The sequence below is a fragment of the Lissotriton helveticus genome, chromosome 5_1 (assembly GCF_964261635.1).
Source record: "Lissotriton helveticus chromosome 5_1, aLisHel1.1, whole genome shotgun sequence".
NCBI classification, from domain to species: Eukaryota; Metazoa; Chordata; class Amphibia; order Caudata; family Salamandridae; genus Lissotriton; species Lissotriton helveticus.
The window spans coordinates 478,620,308-478,641,048 of record NC_136065.1 but is presented as its reverse complement, the minus strand read 5'-3'; the positions used below and the strand labels follow the sequence as shown (position 1 = coordinate 478,641,048).

Below are 20,741 nucleotides of genomic sequence, written 5' to 3'. Positions count from 1 at the left end.
CACTAGTGTCTTTGCAAGGATCTTGTAGTCTACATTCAGGAGAGAGATGGGACGCCAGTTCTTTAGGTCACATCTCTCCCCTTTATGTTTATACAAGAGAGCAACCATTCCTTCCCTCAGGGTGTGGGGCATGATTCCCTCCCTCTCCATCTCCTCATACACCTGCAGGAGATCCGGTCCCACTAGGTCCAACACTGAGGCATAGAACTCAACTGGGAGACCGTCACTACCCGGTGTCTTTCCTGACTTGAAGGATTTAACTGCAAGGTGCAGCTCGTCCAAACTCAGGGGGGCATTTAGGGCTTCTCTCACTGTTGGGGAAACAGTTCTTGGGATACCAGACAGAAACTTTTCTGCCTGGTCTCCCTCTGACCTCTTCTCTGAGTAGAGGTCCCCATAGAAATCTGTCACTACCTTCCTAATGTCCTCCCTTGTGTCACAGAGGGTTCCCTCCTTATTGCGCAGTTGAACCAGAGGGGTGTGCGCAGAGTGGATTTTCTTAAAGAAGAAGGAGTTGCATTTCTCCCCCTTCTCCAAGTTCTTCACCTTGGAACGGAAAATGATCCTCCTGGATTCTTCATGAAAGTGCCCGCTCAGCTCTTTCTTGACTTCTTCCAGGGGGCTCATGACGTCCCATCCCCGGAGTGGGAGGTCGTGCAGTTCTTGCAGCTCTTGCTGTAGTCTACTGAACTCCCTCTTTCTCCCCCTTTCAACCTGCCTGCCCACATTCTTGAAAAAATCCTGGAGCCTGCCTTTGACCCATTCCCACCATTCCCCTGTGGACTCGATTGTGTCTTTCATGGCCTGCCACTGGGTGTATGTCTCCCTCAACACCTCCATCACCCCCTCTTTCTCCAGCAGAGAGCTATTCAGTTTCCAAGTGCCTGGACCTGTCAGGAACTTGCCCGTCAGTTCCCCATGGAAGTGGATAGCTCTGTGGTCAGAGAAATGAACTGTCACCATTGAATGTTGCTTGAGCTTCACTGATTGAGAGGTGAAGATGAAGTCTATCCTGGAGCGCAAGGAACCATCAGGGCGGCTCCAGGTGAAGTTCCTGGCGTCTGCCCCCATGGACCCAATGACGTCTGTCAGGGAGGCCTCACCCACCATCTCTACCAGTAGTTTCGCAGCATCATCCATCCATCCTTCCCCAGCCCTGGCCCCACATCTACCACCTGCTTCTAGAATACAGTTAAAGTCCCCACCCATCAAAATTGTTCTTAAGGTGACCAACTGTGGCCTGAGGCGCTGAAACAGCTCCCATCGCTCGCCTACATCAGAAGGGGTGTACACGTTGATGAGTCTAACTGGCTCTCCTGCCCACGAACCGTCGACGACAAGAGCCCTGCCGCCCTCCAGCTCGGTGACTGAGTCCATCGTGAAACGCCTTCCTCTGACTAAGGTAGCCACTCCTACAGACCTACTGCTGTTCCCCCCAGACCAAAAGGAAGGCCCTAGGGTCCAATGCTGTTCTAGGTGTGCGTATGATGTTGCAGCAAAAGGGGTGGAGCATTCCTGAATCATGTACACATCACACTCCTGGCTGGCAAGAAAACTCAAAGTACTAGCACATCTGCGCCTGTCTCTAATACTTCTGACATTTACGGAAAATAACGAAATAGCCATCATTAATTCGTTTTTAAGAGTAAACTTAATACTTAAAGACTAATTATCAAGTCAAGGCAATTGGTTACAAATACATTCGACAAGGCTACTTACAGGGCTAAGTCAGCCTCCTGTCGGGTCTCTTGTGCTGGGCCTTCCTGCTCGGCAGCTGTTGCTTGCTGTTGCACGATGGCTGCTCCACCCTCTTGGCTGGGCTTGGGGTCTGCCTCCTCTGGGGTGACGGGCAGGTCTTGCTCTTGGCCTTCGATGGTGGTCTCAACCTCCTCTACTCTTGTTGGCGATGGGGGTGGGGACGCTTCCATGGAGCTTGCCAGCGCCCTCATTTCCCTCAACACTTCCGTCACTTGCTTGAGTTGCTCATTCGCAGTGTCTTATTCTGGCTGCATTTCTTCTTCTGGATCCTCGAGCGCGGAGGAGGAGTTGTGGGTGCTCACGGGTCTCTTGCTTGTTCCTTCCGAGTCCTTTGAGTGTCTCCTTTTCCTGCGATCCTGTGTTGTCCCAGCACCTTCCTCCGGGCCCTCGGTGGCAGTTGGGGTGGGGGTCTCCATTGACTCAACGTGCTCACCGGGGTCAGGGATGGTAGGTGGGGTATCGTTGGGTGTTTGTGTCTCTGGGACCTTGGCGGTGTCCTGCTTGGGCTTGGGCGCGTTCTGGTTGTGGCCCTTCCCTTTCCCAGTCCCCTTCTCCTGCCGCGGGGCTTGGACTGGATGCAGGGTCACTTCTGCCTCCTCTGGTTAGCCTCTCCACGGGGGTTTGGCAGTTTGGGTGTAGGATTTGGCTCTTTTTGGGCAGTCCTTAAAGAGGTGGCCTACACCCCCGCAGAGGTTGCATGGGGTTTTCTCTTTGCAGGTTTTTGCTGTGTGGCCTTCTTTTTTGCAGTTCCTGCATACTTGCGCTGTGCAGTCTTTGCCAGTGTGGCCTGGTTTGCTACACCTGTTGCATCGTTTGGGCTGCCCAGGGTAGTACAGGTATCCTGAGTCGCACCGTAGAGAGAAACTGGAAGGGGGGTGGTGGATTCCATCTGGGGCCAACGGGTCCGCCTTCAGCTTCACCATTGCTGTCCATTTACCATCCCAGATGCCGTCACTGTCCAGGTTACGGGAGGGTTCTTTAGTCACTGTGCAGTGGCGGCGTAGGAAGGTTGTCAGGTCATGGACATTGACATGTGGGTTGTAGACGTGCACGGTCATTCTCTTGACCTGCAGCACAAGCTGGCATTCCAGGGGTCCAGAGAAAGGTTTCTCCTCCCGTCGTGACCAGTACATCTGCCAATACCTCCTGCAGATTTGTTCGGACATGAACGTCAGCAGGTAGGTGCTTTTGGGTGCATCCGTCATGATGCACCAGATTTCTGCTGCTGTGAACCCCATCTTGGTTACCAGCAGCTCAGTGAATAGCTTCCTGCTTAGGTGTGGTGTGGTGCCATCTGACTCCACCTTTCTCTGCAGCTTACAGTGTTGTGGAACCATGGATTCAGAGGTCTTCTGCTCATCCTGCTGCTCTGCTGTGCTGTGCCCAGGAGAAGAAGAAGGATTCCTCATGAATGAGCATACCCGTCCCACTCGGGGTGACAAATGCAAAGACAATAGTTGATGGACAGAATGCAGAACAATGTCATACATTCACCCCAGTACAGATATCTGGGCCTAAAGCCATCGTTTTTTATCTCACCATGCCAATCCAGTTTGAGCACAGCCATATGCAAATCAGTCTTGACCCTGTGCCTCATGGGAACAGTCCAGCCCGAACTGCCAAGCCAGGTCCTCCCCAAGTCCTCCCCAAGTCTTCTTTGACCTGCCTGCATATACCCACTCTTTGTGGTACCCAGGCTTCAACAGTGCCTGGTGGAGCCTTACACACGGGTCCGGGAGATGGAGGAGGGTAGATCTGAGGACGTCCACACTGAGCTGTAATCCTTGCTCACACAGGAGCAGAGCCGTGTGTAAGGCTCCTCCGGGCACTGTTGAAGCCTGGGTACCACTTGGGGTAAAAGCGTTATCCCTGATTTACTTTACCTTTGTTTACCTTATATATTTTTGTAGATAGCTCTATTTTCTAGATCCTGAAGAATCGCAGGGTTAATACACCATTAGCGAGAAACATGTTGACCGACACACTTTAACAAGTGCACATAGGCACGCAAATAGTTCGTGATAGCGCCTTGTTATATTGCTTTTAATTAGGACAGGAGACCCCCAGAATAAAGTTTGTGCTTTCTAGGTACTCCCAGCCCTATTTTATCTCACATCACAGCATCTACACTGTAACGGCCCCACACCCGCACTTCACCATACGGCAGTTGGATAGAAGATCTTCGACAAAGAGCCCCTTTTTAGGGAGCCCGTTGAGGATTGCACCGCTGCCCCAACGAGGAGCAGCCCAGATGATGAAGTATGACACCTGAAAGGGTATGTGAGGGCATTATGATCCAACAAATGGAGCCCCACTACTACCCTCTCTAGGGAATAGTGAGATCCAGCCACTTGGCTTCTCCAAACAGCTACTATTTTTAGAGAGGAACAACATAGAAAGAATCCTTTTTGTATTACACTGAAAAGTGACGCTAGGGTGATTAGGGTTGCTTTACCTGCTGCTAACTAGACATAAGTCATTTTTGCTCCCGATGTGTACGATTCTGATTTGATATCACACCTGCGGAAGCCTCAAATTGTTTTGATGAGGCCTGTTCCTTAGGGAGAAACATAGGGGTCCATTAGGATGTCGGGCGGTGGCACTACCGCAACGATGGCGGGGCGGAAAAACAGCTTTTTCCGCCCGCTAGCAGTGGAATTCACGTCCGCCACATTAGGATATGTAAACACAGGTCATTTCCCGTCCGCCGCGGAGCGCCGCGCTCCGCCATCAAGGTGCGCCCGCCACCGCGCCGGCTGCAGCCAATCGAGACCATCCGCCGCGGCCGATGACGTCCGCCCCGCTCGACAAATTAGGATGGGCCAAACAAGCTGACGCACCGCACCGGAGACACCGCACAGCTCTAGCAGGCGGAAAGTCTACAGCGGAGCACGCACGCCGAGACCCGACATGAACCCCATGGACCCAGCCCTCCACATGCATCCGGTCATGTACCTGCTGCAACACTATCGCCAGATGGGCCGCCGCGGACGCCGCCGCAGGTACGTCACTACACATATACACCACACAACACACATGCCGACACAGGTCCCAAGCACCACACTGGCATCCTGCTGGGGGGCACAACACATCCACATGGGCACCCACACATCACCCACCTCAGAACAAGGCACCCCACGGCATCCGTAACACACAACGTCGGCCAACCTGCAGCAACGTCACGGTCACGGACACGTCACCGCCGCGGTCAACACATGCGCACTATGCAGAAGGCAGGGCAACACCAAGGCATGGACACTTTCCAAACATCACAGCGACACACCACCCCGACCAACACTGCACACCACCCGAAGTAGTCACAGGCCAGGTGCCTATCCCGTGCACCCCCTTGCACATCAACAAGCACTGTAACAACAAGCACAATACACACACACTGCGACACACAACCAGGGACAAAGGCACAGCAGGATTGCCTGACAACGGACACACAACACCAGTGCACTCCCCACAGCCCACACAATTGTATACAAACATCCACACAGGGCAAGACAAAACATACAACAGGCATACAACTCCTGCCTGACACATGTGTGTCTCACACCATACAGGGGCACACATACATACACTACAAACTAACACCCTTCACACTGCACACCTCTGCCACACACATGCCATGTAAGCCATGCCACCAGGACCAAGGGCCAACACAAGACGACCATACACATACACGCCAGGGCACACAGAAAGGGAAACACACACCTCATCACATCATAAACATCGACTACACCACAGCACAGCTGCACACCCTGTGCTGCCAGTGTCCCCCAAGGTGACCTGTGAACAGTGTATGCAGCAATAGCAATTCACCCACACGAAAACTGCATGGCCTGCCAAATAACCATCACAGAGTACAACATCAGCAGGGCCACAATGGACTGAAGACCCTGTCCCCCTGTCTAAAAATCATATGGGCACATAGAACCTTGCAATGGTGATGTACAAAATAGACCATGGAACTCAGTCAAACAAGAAAATGACTTTAATCAGTAAGGAGACAGAGAAAACACACCATAATGTACTGTATTTATTCACATATTGCACAGATGTAGCTACACAACATAAGTAGACACCAGCAAGTCTCAAAATCATGTGCAAATGCCATAGACTATGCACTGGTGAATCACAATCGGGAAGTGCAAAGTCCTTGGCAGGGCAGGGTACAGCACATCAGAGCAACAGGCCCAGTGTCCTTGGCAGGGCAGGGGAGAGCACATCAGAGCAACAGGCCCAGTGTCCTTGGCAGGGCAGGGTACAGCACATCAGAGCAACAGGCCCAGAGTCCTTGGCAGGGTACAGCACATCAGAGCAACAGGCCCAGTGTCCTTGGCAGGGCAGGGGAGAGCACATCAGAGCAACAGGCCCAGAGTCCTTGGCAGGGGAGAGCACATCAGAGCAACAGGCCCAGAGTCCTTGGCAGGGTACAGCACATCAGAGCAACAGGCCCAGTGTCCTTGGCAGGGCAGGGGAGAGCACATCAGAGCAACAGGCCCTGAGTCCTTGGCAGGGGAGAGCACATCAGAGCAACAGGCCCAAAGTCCTTGGCAGGGTACAGCACATCAGAGCAACAGGCCCAGTGTCCTTGGCAGGGCAGGGTACAGCACATCAGAGCAACAGGCCCAGAGTCCTTGGCAGGGTACAGCACATCAGAGCAACAGGCCCAGGAACACACACACATCGCTAACAATGGTGTACTGTAGCACACCTATGTGTGGCACAGGCGTCTGAGGGTGTTGACAACTCACTCCTGGCTGTCATGTGGAGTGGAACCTGGCTGTGTGTCAGGGACTGCAGGTCGACTTGACTGGTGTGACAGAGGGACATGTGGTGTGGCTATAACAGAGGGCCTGCAAGGTGGAGGGCTGTGCGGACCAGGTGGCACCGTGGCACGTGGAGGTGGAGTAATGCACGCCCTTGACACAGTGTGGGTGGGAGAGGTAGGAGGGGTGCCCTTCCACTTCTTTGGAATATGAATTTGCTTCCCTGTCATGGAGTTGATGGGAAGTGGCGTTGACACCACCTGCACACCCCCCAACTGTTCCACTTCAGGGGCAGACACTGCCACTCCCTCTGGAGAAGTGCTTGATCCTGCAGTACGCTTGTGCTGGCTACGCCTCCGGACCACTTTAGCCTCTCTGGAAGGTGTACCCCCCACAGTGACCACCTTCCCACTTACCCCAGGGGTGGTGTCTACACTGCCCTCCTGTCCCTTCTTGCCAAGGATGGCCACTACACTGCCCTCCTGTCCCTTCTTGCCAGGGATGGCCACTACACTGCCCTCCTGTCCCTTCTTGCCAGGGATGGCCACTACACTGCCCTCCTGTCCCTTCTTGCCAGGGGTGGTGTCTACACTGCCCTCCTGTCCCTTCTTGCCAGGGATGGCCACTACACTGCCCTCCTGTCCCTTCTTGCCAGGGATGGCCACTACACTGCCCTCCTGTCCCTTCTTGCCAGGGATGGCCACTACACTGCCCTCCTGTCCCTTCTTGCCAAGGATGGCCACTACACTGCCCTTCTTTGCCACAATGACTGGGTTGGTCACGACAGGGGTCTCCACTGCCACAATGACTGGGCTGGTCACGACAGGGGTCTCCACTGCCACAATGACTGGGCTGGTCACAACAGGGCTTCCCTCCACCTGCCTCGATGTACTTTGTTCTGGGGTTGATGTGGTAGGTGGGTGTGTCCCTGTGTTCTCCCCAGGTGTAGTCATGACATCCCACACATCCTCTGTGGGCATAGCAGAGTCAATATCTGGTGATGGCTCAGCAGCATGTGAGCCTGATGTCTGACACAATGCTCTTCTGGCCTTGCTCTTCTGTGACTTCACCTTGTCTGTGCATATTGGGGGGTCCCTGCCCTTCTTTGGGGATGGAGTCTGTGGACGGGATTGTTTGCTTTGGGTCTGAGCTGTGCTCCTAGTGTTGTAACGTTTACTTGATGTATGTCCCAAGTGCTCACTGTCATCTGATGTGGCCACTGACTGGGTGGACGTCACAGGCACCTGAGCTGCAAAGGGGGCATGTTGGAGGGCTGACGTCACTGTACCTGACAATGACAGGAGTGTACGATGTAGGCCACCCACGTCAGAGTGTATGCCCTCCATGAATGCCAGAACCTGCCCTATTTTGTAATCGTGGGCACTGAAGGCATTCAGCAGGGCGGTCTGGCCCACGCAAAGTTGCCGCAGGAGCTCTACGCACTCTGCACTGAGGGCAGCAGGGGGGACAGGTGCAGGTGCTGCGGTGCCATGTGTGAATGTCACACGTCCCCTCTTAGTGACACGGATACGGCCAGCCCCAGAGGAAGTGGATGGGAGGGTGGGCAGTGGCCGTTGGTAGTCAGATGCAGCAGCAGAGTCCCCATCCCCTGTGGCTGCTAACAGGGACTCATCCCCCCTGCCATCAGATGAAGTGGTACTCTGTGTCTCAGCCACAGATTCCTCATGCATACTCCTGTCACCCTCATCAGCGCTGGTGTGGTCAGTGTCACTTTGCTCCGTCTCACCCTGCTCTGCTGCCGCTGTCGTGCTGGTCTCGCCACCACTTTCAGGATCATGTTCCGCCGTGGTGTCTTCCGAATCTGCATTAGCGACAGAAACATGGTTGTATAAGTGTCATAGTCTGGTCACACGATATCAGAGCAATGCAGCACATGAGAGGCCTAGAGCTACATGGTAACCACCACACCCTCAAATCATTGTGCAGCTACACACCAGTTACACCACAACTGTGCCTGTCATGCGGACAAACAGGCAGGAGTGGACCAATGTCGATGACACACAGCACTACACCCTGCCCATGGATGGTGTTCCCCCAGCCCACATGGACCTGCCCCATGGACATGATGTAGCCACAACTAACATCACCACTTCCAGAGCCTAAAGGGATCCAGAGGGGAATACACACACCTGTTTTGTCTACACATGCCACATTGTCAAATAGGCCATTACAATCACCATGTGCCAATGTGGGTTCACATTGTTGTCAGATGTGTGGGCCACTACCATGCAGGTGCATGCAAAGTAGACTGACATGGTGTAACACTCATTAAGTTGACACAGCTGTACTGCATAATAGGGACTACACCCACCATCACAAAGAAGAGTGACCATGTGGACAACAAAATATATGTCAAGGACAGAAAACTGCAGCCAGGAGCTGCAGAGTAAGGCCATGGTGGGCCAATGCCTCATACAGACACACATCACAGTTGCCACTCACATCACATATCACAGCATGGCAGCACAGGCACATCACATGTGTCACCGCAGACACAGGCACTCTACACATGCATCCACTCCCAGACAAACTATCCCTCCCCGGATACTCACCATCTCTGTCTTGCTGCTGAAGCCCCTTCAGACGTGCATCCAGGTCTGGATAGGTCACTGCCAGTATGCGTGCCATCAGCGGAGTCATGGTGCGGCGTGCCACACGCCCTGTGCGTGGTACCATCCCCAAGTTCATCTCTGCCACTTGCTTAGCCAGCCGGCTGATGTCGTCCCACCTCTTGTGACAGTGTGTGTGTAGTCTGTTTGATACCCCCAGGGCTCGCACCTTTGCTGCTATGGCCCTCCAGACAGCCTTACGTTGGTGTACTTTGAGCTGCAGGTATGAGAGTAAAGAAGGACTAATGAACATTTACACATTGTCATATGTCAGCATCTATCAGTACAGCAGCCAGACACTGAATCTGGACGCACAGTGACCTCCCTCCCTCCAGAACTGGGGGTACCCTCACAAGGCCACTCTGCATGGCATAAACATTAGTGAATGCATGCACACATTGAGCTTCGTAGTCTCCATGATTATCACACTGAAGAATGATGATTCAACACAAATGCATCGACAGCACTGTGTAAATCATAAATTGTACAGGGCATTGATGTGGCATATCCACTAATCAGTGTGCAGCAACTGTAGCATGTAAGTTGGCTGATGGACAAACTTTGGAAGGGCAGCCACTGAACCTACTCTGTGGGGCACACTGACTATGACTACAGGGGCACCCTGAAATTACATCACAAGCGGACACTGTCCAACCAGCTACAAGGCAAACAACCGTTGGTCATGTCTGCCCCAAAAAGTAGCACATCCCACTCACACATACAAGTATAGGCCTAGGACTGAGTCATAATGCAAAACACACACTCCCACCACCTGCAAACATCTTGTCTGTCAGTGTTTGTCTGCACCACACATCCAAAATAACATACAGCTGCATCATGAATACACGTCTGACACCACCCTGCCCTACTGCTCCCTACATGGTGACTTACCACGACATTGGGGCCACCAAACAGCCGTGGGTACTGTGCCAGCACCTCGTTCACAAGGACATCCAGCTCCTCACTCGTGAATGGACTGGCACGGATCTTATCTGTTCTTGACATCCCTGTGGATATGGCAGACCTGTGGCGGAAGTGAGTTGTGAGGTGTCCCAGGCAGCAGGCTCTGTGAGCAGCAGGAGAGGGTCTCAGGCAGCAGCAGGAGAGGGTCCCAGGCAGCAGGCTCTGTGAGCAGCAGGAGAGGGTCTCAGGCAGCAGGCTCTGTGAGCAGCAGGAGAGGGTCCCAGGCAGCAGGCTCTGTGAGCAGCAGGAGAGGGTCTCAGGCAGCAGGCTCTGTGAGCAGCAGGAGAGGGTCTCAGGCAGCAGGCTCTGTGAGCAGCAGGAGAGGGTCCCAGGCAGCAGGCTCTGTGAGCAGTGGGAATGTGTGGCTCACTCCCACAGATTTATAGGCCCATGGGGTCGTTAGGAGGCTGATAAGGTGCTACAATTGGTTGTCTGGGTCAGCCTTATTCAAAAGCATCCAATGACCGGCTCCGCGGCGGCGGCGCGCCGCTTCCGCAGTTTTCAAATCTGCATCATGCCACATTGAACACACATGCCATTGGCTGTATGCAATGCACCATGGCGGTGACGCACCGCGGGTGTCCGGGGTGCGCTACCGCGATGGTGCATCATTCAAAAGCATCCAAAGCCCGCCTCCGCGGCGGCGGCGCGCCGCTTCCGCATTTTTCAAATCTGCATCATGCCACATTGAACACCCATGCCATTGGCTGTATGCAATGCACCATGGCGGTGACGCACCGCGGGTGTCCGGGGTGCGCTACCGCGATGGTGCATCATTCAAAAGCATCCAAAGCCCGCCTCCGCGGCGGCGGCGCGCCGCTTCCGCATTTTTCAAATCTGCATCATGCCACATTGAACACCCATGCCATTGGCTGTATGCAATGCACCATGGCGGTGACGCACCGCGGGTGTCCGGGGTGCGCTACCGCGATGGTGCATCATTCAAAAGCATCCAAAGCCCGCCTCCGCGGCGGCGGCGCACCGCTTCCGCATTTTTCAAATCTCCATCATGCCACATTGAACACCCATGCCATTGGCTGTATGCAATGCACCACGGCGGTGACGCTCCGCTGGGGACCGGCGGTAGGTACCGCGACTGATGCGGCGGAGCCTAGCCAGCGGCATGGACACCAGTCCATGTGCCAATGGCTACCTTGGCTGGGTAGATGGTGGTGCTGGGGTCACACCGCCGGGGACCGGCGGTAGGTACCGCGACTGATGCGGCGGAGCCTAGCCAGCGGCATGGACACCAGTCCATGTGCCAATGGCTACCTTGGCTGGGTAGATGGTGGTGCTGGGGTCACACCGCCGGGGACCGGCGGTAGGTACCGCGACTGATGCGGCGGAGCCTAGCCAGCGGCATGGACACCAGTCCATGTGCCAATGGCTACCTTGGCTGGGTAGATGGTGGTGCTGGGGTCACACCGCCGGGGACCGGCGGTAGGTAACGCGACTGATGCGGCGGAGCCTAGCCAGCGGCATGGACACCAGTCCATGTGCCAATGGCTACCTTGGCTGGGTAGATGGTGGTGCTGGGGTCACACCGCCGGGGACTGGCGCTAGGTTATGGCATTTTCGTACACATTGCTGTGTATGTCAATCATGGACAATGTATAAGTGCCATGCAGCTACATGGTGTAGGGCACATCATTGTACACACGATGCCACAGAGCCATTGCATCCACAGGAGGACGCACGTTCAGTCTGAGGCACTTTAGCATGTGTTTGTGCCATTTTAGTAAGGCTTTTGATGGGTGATGATTGCCAGACGTCATGCTCTACATAGATGTAGTGAGGTTTAATGTGTTGTTGGTCAGTGCAGACCTTGACCGGGCTGGGGGCACTGCATTGTATCGTACCTGACTTGTGCATTCAGAACTGATCATGCACACAACCAGAAGTGTCCCTGCTATTGTGATCATTGTGTTGATGAATGCTTCCACAATGTACATGATGCATTGAGGTCTGGCAGGTACGGCAGATGGGTATGACAGACATGTTAAGTCACATTAGATTTGTGGCTCTTGTAGCTCCATGTCTGCGCATGTCACTAGTTCAATCATTGTATCCACATTATTGTCACTTGGGTATTGTCACTGGAGAGGCCTGCCCTCTGTGTGTAGCTATTGGGCAGCCATGTAACCAGATGTGCCATGCATCTTTCTGGCCATTGTTTTTTACCCATTACATCATTGATGCTTTGTGCTATGGCCATCTCATGATGCTTGTCATTGACCTATTGTTTTTAATCCTAAACTAGGAGGAGGCCAAATCTCCTACGTCAGGTGATTGTGCTTGAGGACATGGAGAATGAGGCAATCATCAGGAAATTCCGGTTGGACAGACCGACATTGAAGATCTTGTGTGATCTATTGGAGCCCCACCTGCAGCCTCGCCGTCACTATCCTACGGCATTCACACCCGCCCACAAGGTAATGGCAGCACTACACTTCTTTGCGACTGGTTCCTTCCAGGAGACCGTGGCTAACGCTGGGGGAATGTCGCAGCCCATGTTCAGCATGGTGCTGAGGGATGTACTCGAGGCCATGATGATCTATCGGAATCGCTACATCCATTTCCCCCGGGGACGTGAATTGGCTGCCGTTAAGGGGGACTTCTATCCACTTGGGCACATCCCACATGTAGTCGGTGCGATCGATTGCACCCATGTGGCTCTGGTGGCACCGCAGGCGACGGAGCACATTTATCTAAACCGGAAACACTACCACTCCATGAATGTGCAGGTGGTGTGCCTTGCAGACATGACAATTTCACATGTGTGTGCTAAGTATCCCGGTTCGGCACATGACTCTTTCATCATGAGGAACAGCATGGTGCCACGGATGATGGAGAATCTGCATCCCGAACGTGCCTGGATTGTGGGTGAGTTACACAACTGCTATCACGTGCTGTGTGTCACTGCCTTTACTGTGGCCGTACAACATTGCAATGTGTGTTTTTTATTCACAGGGGACTCTGCTTATCCCAGTAGGCCATGGCTGTTGAGCCCACTCCGTAATCCCCAGACACCTGCAGAGATCCGCTACAATGAGGCCCATGGCAGGACACGACGGGTAATTGAACGTACTTTTGGGCTGCTGAAGGCAAGGTTCCGGTGCCTTGACAGGACTGGAGGCGCACTTGCATACTCGCCTGGGAAGGTGTGCAAGATCGTTGTGGCATGCTGTATGCTACACAACCTGGCCATCCACAAGGGGGTCCCCCTGCTCCTGGACGACGGTGAGGAACCAAGGCCACAACCTGCTCAGGGACCTGAATCCAGTGATGAGGAGAGTGGAGAGGAGGAAGGAGTTGACCAACGGCAGCAGCTAATCCAACGCTACTTCACTTGAAGGTGTGTGACGAGTTACAACGTCTACATAGTCTAGTGTGTTAGCTTATGTTGTGAATGGTTATGCGCAGATGTTCCCAATAGCCACATGTTCTGTCACCTATGTATGGTATTGTTGGAATGGACGTTACGTCCGGAGATGTATTATGGACGGCATTACAGCATTTCAGATAGACACTGTGTAGGGTACCTGTGATAATTAGGATATTTGTGGATCAGTGATCTGTGTGTGTTGCCACGATGAGACCAGTGACTGTAGTTCTGTTGTGTCTCCCTAGGTTCTCCAGCGTGTTCCTGCCCTGCATACTGTACATCTTGTTTACATATCATGGACATTATCATCATTGTAAATAATGCACTAAAGAATTCACTACACAAAATCTGGATTGTAAGGTATTTTATTTACGGGGTGGACATGTGAATTGTGCGTGAATATTTACAGGAAGGTGGGGAATGAGCAGTGAGTTGACAGTCATGGTCGCTGAGATGCAAGAGTAGACACCACATGAATGTGGTGACCCAGTCCAACAGACAGGTGCCATTGCCAAGGCAATGTGGGGAAAGATAGTCCAAAAGAGTCAATGCAGTTGGGGAGAGGGTTGTCTTCAAGGCTGGCTCCGTGACTGGCGTGTGGCAGGTGCTTGGCTTCCAGAGACTCCCAGGCTCTTCTTCGGACGCCCCCTAGATCTTTTTGGTGGTGGGGGGCCTGCTGAATGGCCAGCGGCGTCAGAGGACTCGCCCCTCTCTGTTGGCGCAGGGGAGGATGGTGGACTGTCATCCTGCTGCACAACAGGAGGGGACGGCGGTGATGGTTGGGACACAGGCCTGTCCCTCTGCAACGCCACTTGCTGGCCCATGAGGTCCACCATCTGTCCCAGGCCGTTATCGATGGACCTCATCAGCAGGATGAGCTCCCTGAAAAATTCATCCGACCGGCCACTTTGTCCCTGGACCTCTTGGTAGGCATCCACAACTCTGGTGAAGTGGTCCAGGGATGGTGTCCACTCCTCCCGAGGTCTGGTGTTGGCCCTGGCCCTCCCACCTGCTCTGCTGCCACGGACCTCTTCCCTCGCCACTGGTGCGCCACGCACTGGCTCCCTGCCCTCCACAGTTGTTGGTGTGGGCTGGTCATCCCTAGGGACAGGGAGGGTGCTGCAGGTGGTACTGGTGGTAGTGGTGGTGTTGGTGGCATTGGCTGCGGTGGTGGTTGCGGTGGAGGCAGAGGCCGTGACAGCAGGGGTCTGCTGCGTTGTCGTTGCAGCAGAGTTGGTGGTGGGGAGGATGGGGGCCTGGGACCTCTGGGTGTGTGGAACACCGGATGGGCCGGCCTGGAGCTCATCGTCCAAACTGTCCTGGGAGTCTGCATCTGTGAGTCCATGTGCCGGAGGTGGAGACTGGCTCTGCAGGTCGTTGGTGTTGTCCCCAGCAGTGAGTTCTTCATCACCTGTGGAGTAGATGGGGAGTGGTCAGTGTTTGTGTCATCTGTGTATCATCAGCTGTCTGTACACTAGTGCATTGTGCTGTCATCAGTTGTACAAATCATGGCAACATCGTGTTACATTACATAGTGGATAGTTAGATCATGGTGTCCTAAAGGTTGATTGTCTATGCATTTTGTACAATAGTAAATAGATTAATACACACACACTTCATGAAGATAAACGGTAGTTACATACCTGTAAGGTGAGCGTGCAGGGTATAATGGCTGACACTTTCTCCTGGGTGGGGGAAGCCTCCATGCTGCTGGGCTGTGGGCCAGGGGGCATGCTGGGAGTAGTGGTACAGGCCTCCCACCCTCACCCCCACAAACACCCTCCAAGTGAAGATGGCTACCTACCTGTAAGTTTGTTTGTTAAACAGTGCAATGGCTGACACTTGCTCCTGGGTGGGGGAGGCCTCCATGCTGCTGAGCTGTGGGCCAGGGGGCATGCTGGGAGTAGTGGTACAGGCCTCACCCCCACAAACACCCTCCAAGTGAAGATGGCTACCTACCTGTAAGTTTGTTTGTTAAACAGTGCAATGGCTGACACTTGCTCCTGGGTGGGGGAGGCCTCCATGCTGCTGAGCTGTGGGCCAGGGGGCATGCTGGGAGTAGTGGTACAGGCCTCACCCCCACAAACACCCTCCAAGTGAAGATGGCTACCTACCTGTAAGTTTGTTTGTTAAACAGTGCAATGGCTGACACTTGCTCCTGGGTGGGGGAAGCCTCCATGCTGCTGGGCTGTGGGCCAGGGGGCATGCTGGGAGTAGTGGTACAGGCCTCACCCCCACAAACACCCTCCAAGTGAAGATGGCTACCTACCTGTAAGTTTGTTTGTTAAACAGTGCAATGGCTGACACTTGCTCCTGGGTGGGGGAAGCCTCCATGCTGCTGGGCTGTGGGCCAGGGGGCATGCTGGGAGTAGTGGTACAGGCCTCACCCCCACAAACACCCTCCAAGTGAAGATGGCTACCTACCTGTAAGTTTGTTTGTTAAACAGTGCAATGGCTGACACTTGCTCCTGGGTGGGGGAGGCCTCCATGCTGCTGGGCTGTGGGCCAGGGGGCATGCTGGGAGTAGTGGTACAGGCCTCCCACCCTCACCCCCACAAACACCCTCCAAGTGAAGATGGCTACCTACCTGTAAGTTTGTTTGTTAAACAGTGCAATGGCTGACACTTGCTCCTGGGTGGGGGAGGCCTCCATGCTGCTGGGCTGTGGGACAGGGGCTATGGTGGGAGTTGTTGTACTGACATTCCGGCCCCATACAGGCATCCTCTGCAGAATGGGTGGCTACATGTTGGTTAGGGATGGACAGTGTATTGGTGGTTGGGTATTGCAAGGAGGTAATAGTCAATGTGGTCTTAAACATATGTCTGTACTTACCAGCCTCCGCTCCCCCGGCTACTCCTGTGTAACTCTCAGGTAGCAGGATAGCAAGCACCTTCTCCTCCCATGGTGTGAATGTCTTCAGTGGGATGGGAGGGCCACTGCCAGTCACGTTTGCCAGATTCCAGTTCTTGCTCCTCTTCTCCTTGACAACCCTCTTGAGATCATGCCACCGCTTCATGATCTCCTTCTTGGATCTTGGGGTGGCCCCAACTGCATTCACCCTTTGGACAATCCTTTCCCACATTTGTGTCCTGGTGGCTAATGGTGTCTGTTGGACTAGGTTCCCAAATAGTTGTGGTTCTACTCTCACAATCTCGTTGACCATGACTGTCAACTCACTCTCTGTGAATTTTGGCATTTTTGGTGATGTCATGGTGTGGGGGTGTTGAGGTGTTTGTGGGTGCAGGGGTGTGTGGGTGCAGGGGTGTGGTGATGAGGTGTGTTCTGTGCTGGGGGTTTGATTGTGATGGTGTGATGGTGGTGTTGATGGTGGTGGTGGGTGGGTGGGTGTTGTGTGCGATTTTGCCTCTCCTCTCAGATGTGGTGTGTGGCCTTCTGTTCTGGGAAGATGCAAAGGATTGTGGTGAGTGGAGGGTGTGGATTTGTACTCAGCTGTGTGGGTGTGTCCAATTGGATAGTGGTTGTCAGGTGTGTTGTGGGTGTGGTTATGTAGTATTGTGTATTTATTTGCCATTTCTGTATCTGTGTGTGTGTGTTGTATGTATTTGTGGCTGGGCTACTTTGTTTATGCAGTATTTGGCATTGCTGCGGTGCTTTGACATCGACCGCCATGGATTTCATGTTCGTCCGCTGCGGTGACTTTGCTGGTGCTTGTCCGTCATTTATCCCATGCAATCCTGCCTTCGACCGCGGCGGTCGGTGCCTGCCGGTCCGCCCGCGCCACCCTCGGGGATATCCTAATTTCCTGTGCGGTGTCTCCGCTTTCCCTGTGGGCGGTTTTGTATTTCCAGCTGCTTTTCCGACCGCCGCGGTCGGAGTTTTGTCATCACCGCACACGTCGGGCGGTTTCATTTTCACCGCTACCGCCGCGGTCGGTCTCCAGTGGCGGTCGATCCTAATTTGTCTGCCGGTTGCACCGCCTCCATGGCGGGCGGTTGTTTCCCGCATCCATGGCGGGCGGGGTGGTTTTCCGCCCGCTATCCTAATGGGGCCCATAGCGTTTAAAAATGATGTAGCAATTCACAAGTCATTTTGATGCAACGCAGTGATGCGTCAAATCTTGCAAATTAGTCCAGGCCTCTAGGACAATATTTATGGGGATGTGGTAGACTCGGTGTACTTTATTGTTTGATTATTTAAAATCTTACAATATACAATTACAAAAAATACTTTTAGTATAAAAAACCAATAAAAGAACTTTCATCATAAAATTCATTAAAAAAAATCCTTAATATACTTCATTTAAGACTTAGTCTGCTAATTTTGTTTTTACAATTAATAAAATTTTTACAAAGGTAGCATTCATGCCTATATCATTTCAGCACAATGGTACAGCACTCCACATGGTGTATCTTTTACAGTAACATTAAATATATTCTTCAAAAAACATTTCAGTAGGACTTGAGGTTCTTTTTTTCTTTGCTTTTTATTAACAATCTTCCAGTTTAAAAAGAAAAGTAGCCAACGCGTTTCGTCCGTAGGACTTCTTCAGGGCGGGAGGTTTTTCTACGTATTTCAAAGTTGTCACATAGAGATTGTTATGAGGCAATTGCTATCACGGCTTTGGATTATCAGTAACAGCCTTTGCTGAGCTCAGGTAATTGAGGACGTGTCTATTTACTGTTCACACCTCATCATTTCTTGCGAGGAAGGATGGCAGTCAAATCCTTCTATGTGTGCTGAGCTCGGGTAATTGAGGACGTATCTATTCACTGTCCACACCCCATCATTTTTCGGTTAAGCGCTGCGTCTGCCGTCTCTCTCGATCCAAGGTTCAGAGCTTATATCATTTGATTGAAGACAACATTTCAGAGCTTGCCTACATGTCCATATTCCGCGTACATTAAAAGGGACTTTAAGTAGTTTTATCCTTTCATTTTGGAGTCCCGGACAAATACAGAGCAAGTGGACAATATTCTCCGGCCCACTGTTACATAGTCTACATATTGAACTCCTTTCAGAGATTTTCCAAGGCGGGAGGTGGCAGGTTCCCGGAAGGAATCCAAATCTTGCTTTGAGAAGGATTTGTTTATTGTTTCCTGACCAGGGTATTTCCAAATAGTCTTGAACCTTCTTTGTTTTATATCCATTTATTATTGTCCAGGCAAGTTTTCTTTTTGTCAGACTATCTTTATCATTTACAATTGATAGTTGGTTTGTCGTTCTATTAATTATTTTCTTAAAGGAAGCATTAGTTATGGTATTATTCCAAATTGAGGTTACTGCAAACGCTTCTATAGCTTCTTTAAGAAAGATGCATGCTGCTGCTTTTGTGTTATTACTTATCTCCTTCCATAATAACTGAGAAATTTGGTTATCTTGATCGTTTTTAATCCGGTTCCAGGTTTTGATAAAATGTCCCTTCCTCGCATAATATTGGTTAGTTAAGCCAAACTCAAGTCTAATTTGGGCTGGCGAGGCATTTATTGGGAGATGAAATAGTAATTTATATGTTTTAGATACATCATTATTTATTGTTTCCGTATCCCTTCCCATTAATGACTCACTGCCGTATGTGATTGTTGGTAGTAATCTTGCCCCTATAATCTTTAAAAAACGGCCCATATGTGAGGTTGCCCAGCGATTTCTGCAGGATTCTAAATGCAGCTGTTAGGGAGTTGGAATTCCTCTGAATATCTCTTATTTGCGGCTGGTAACTACCCTTCTCATCAAAAAGTACTCCCAGATACTTATATACTTCGACTTGCTCTAGTTTGGTGTTTTCCATATACCAACTACATTTTTGTCTTAATTTTTGCTCTTGGCGACAATCATGATATTTGTTTTGGTTTCATTAATCACCATCCCATTTTCCCTTGCGTAGGTACATGTTCCAGAGATTAGTCGCTGCAGCCCGATTTTTGTTTGGCTTAACAGGATGGCATCATCGGCATACAGTAAGTTTGAAATATGCCTATCCGCTATTTTCGGAGGTTGAGCATTTAATTCATCTAGGGTCCCTGACAAATCTGCCAAGAATAAATTAAAAAGAAGGGGGGCCAGTACGCAGCCTTGTTTCAATCCTTCGTTGGCTGGGATTTCCTTCGACAGCATTTGCCCATCCCCCATCCTTACCCTAACCCAAGTTTTGCTATACAATAGCTGGATCATTTTCAGTAAGGCCGTTGGAATGTTCATTTCTCAGAGCTTTTTCCACAGTAAATTCCTTTGAACACAATCGAAGGCTGATTTAAAATCAACGAAACAAAGATACAAGGGCTGTTTAAGACTAATTGACTTGTCCATTATTAGCGATAATGCCAGGATGTTTGTTGATGTCCCCAATCCTTTAACAAAGCCAGTTGGATTCAGTGGCAGGATCTTACTTTCTATTGCCCAATCATTCAACTCATTAAGCAAGATCCTAGCAAACAACTTGGCATCTGTGTCTTGGAGTGTGATGAGCCTGTAATTTTCTGCGAGCGCCCAGTTCCCTTTTTTATAAATTGGCGTAATTAATGATCCTCGCCATGACTCCGGGATATCGCCTTTTTCAATAACTTCATTAAATACCTTTTCTAAATGTGCTGCCCATAGATCTGGATTCTCTTTGAATAGGGCAAAAGGGATACCATTCGGTCCTGGTGCCCCATCTTTCTGTTTTTTAATACATTTTCTCAGTTGATCTTTGGTTACTACGATTGGGGTTTCCATATCACCATCGTGGGTATCAGTCGGTTGGCTTTCAATTTTTTCTAATGTCATACCATTTTGGTTTAAATGTTTTCTAAGAAATGTCACCCATTCTTGCTCAGTTAGAACGGAGGAAACAACCCTTTTATTTGGTCTAGCCAAACCATTTATAATTTTCCAGAACTCTCTTGTGTTTATCTGTTTGCTTGCATGGTATATTTTTGGCCAAAGTGCTTGTTTTTCCTGATTTTTCTCATTCCATATTAGTTCCCTCAAATTTTGATTCGCATCTTTCAGTTTGCCTGATGTTTCCTCGTTAGGAATAGTTTTCTTGATTTGCCTTATCATCCTATTCCCTGCTCTTTTTAGTTTAGTAATGGTATATGGCAGGTTTATGTATGATTTATTTTCGTTTCGATCGTCATTTTGATTACTTTTATCCCGTCGCATTTGATATTGAGGTTGGGGTTTAACCAGCATCATAGTAAATTTTACCCATTGTTCTATTGAGGTTTCATTATTTGGATAACTTGATCATTCGTCACATCCTTGTTCCTAGTAGTCCAAATTAGTTTT

At 51.3% G+C, this 20,741-nt stretch overlaps 1 pseudogene; it reads right to left on the bottom strand.

Moving 5' to 3' along the window:
- Nucleotides 1-1,715: 1,715 nt before the first annotated feature.
- On the bottom strand, nucleotides 1,716-3,118 carry LOC144752496 (uncharacterized; annotated as a pseudogene).
- Nucleotides 3,119-20,741: the final 17,623 nt, after the last annotated feature.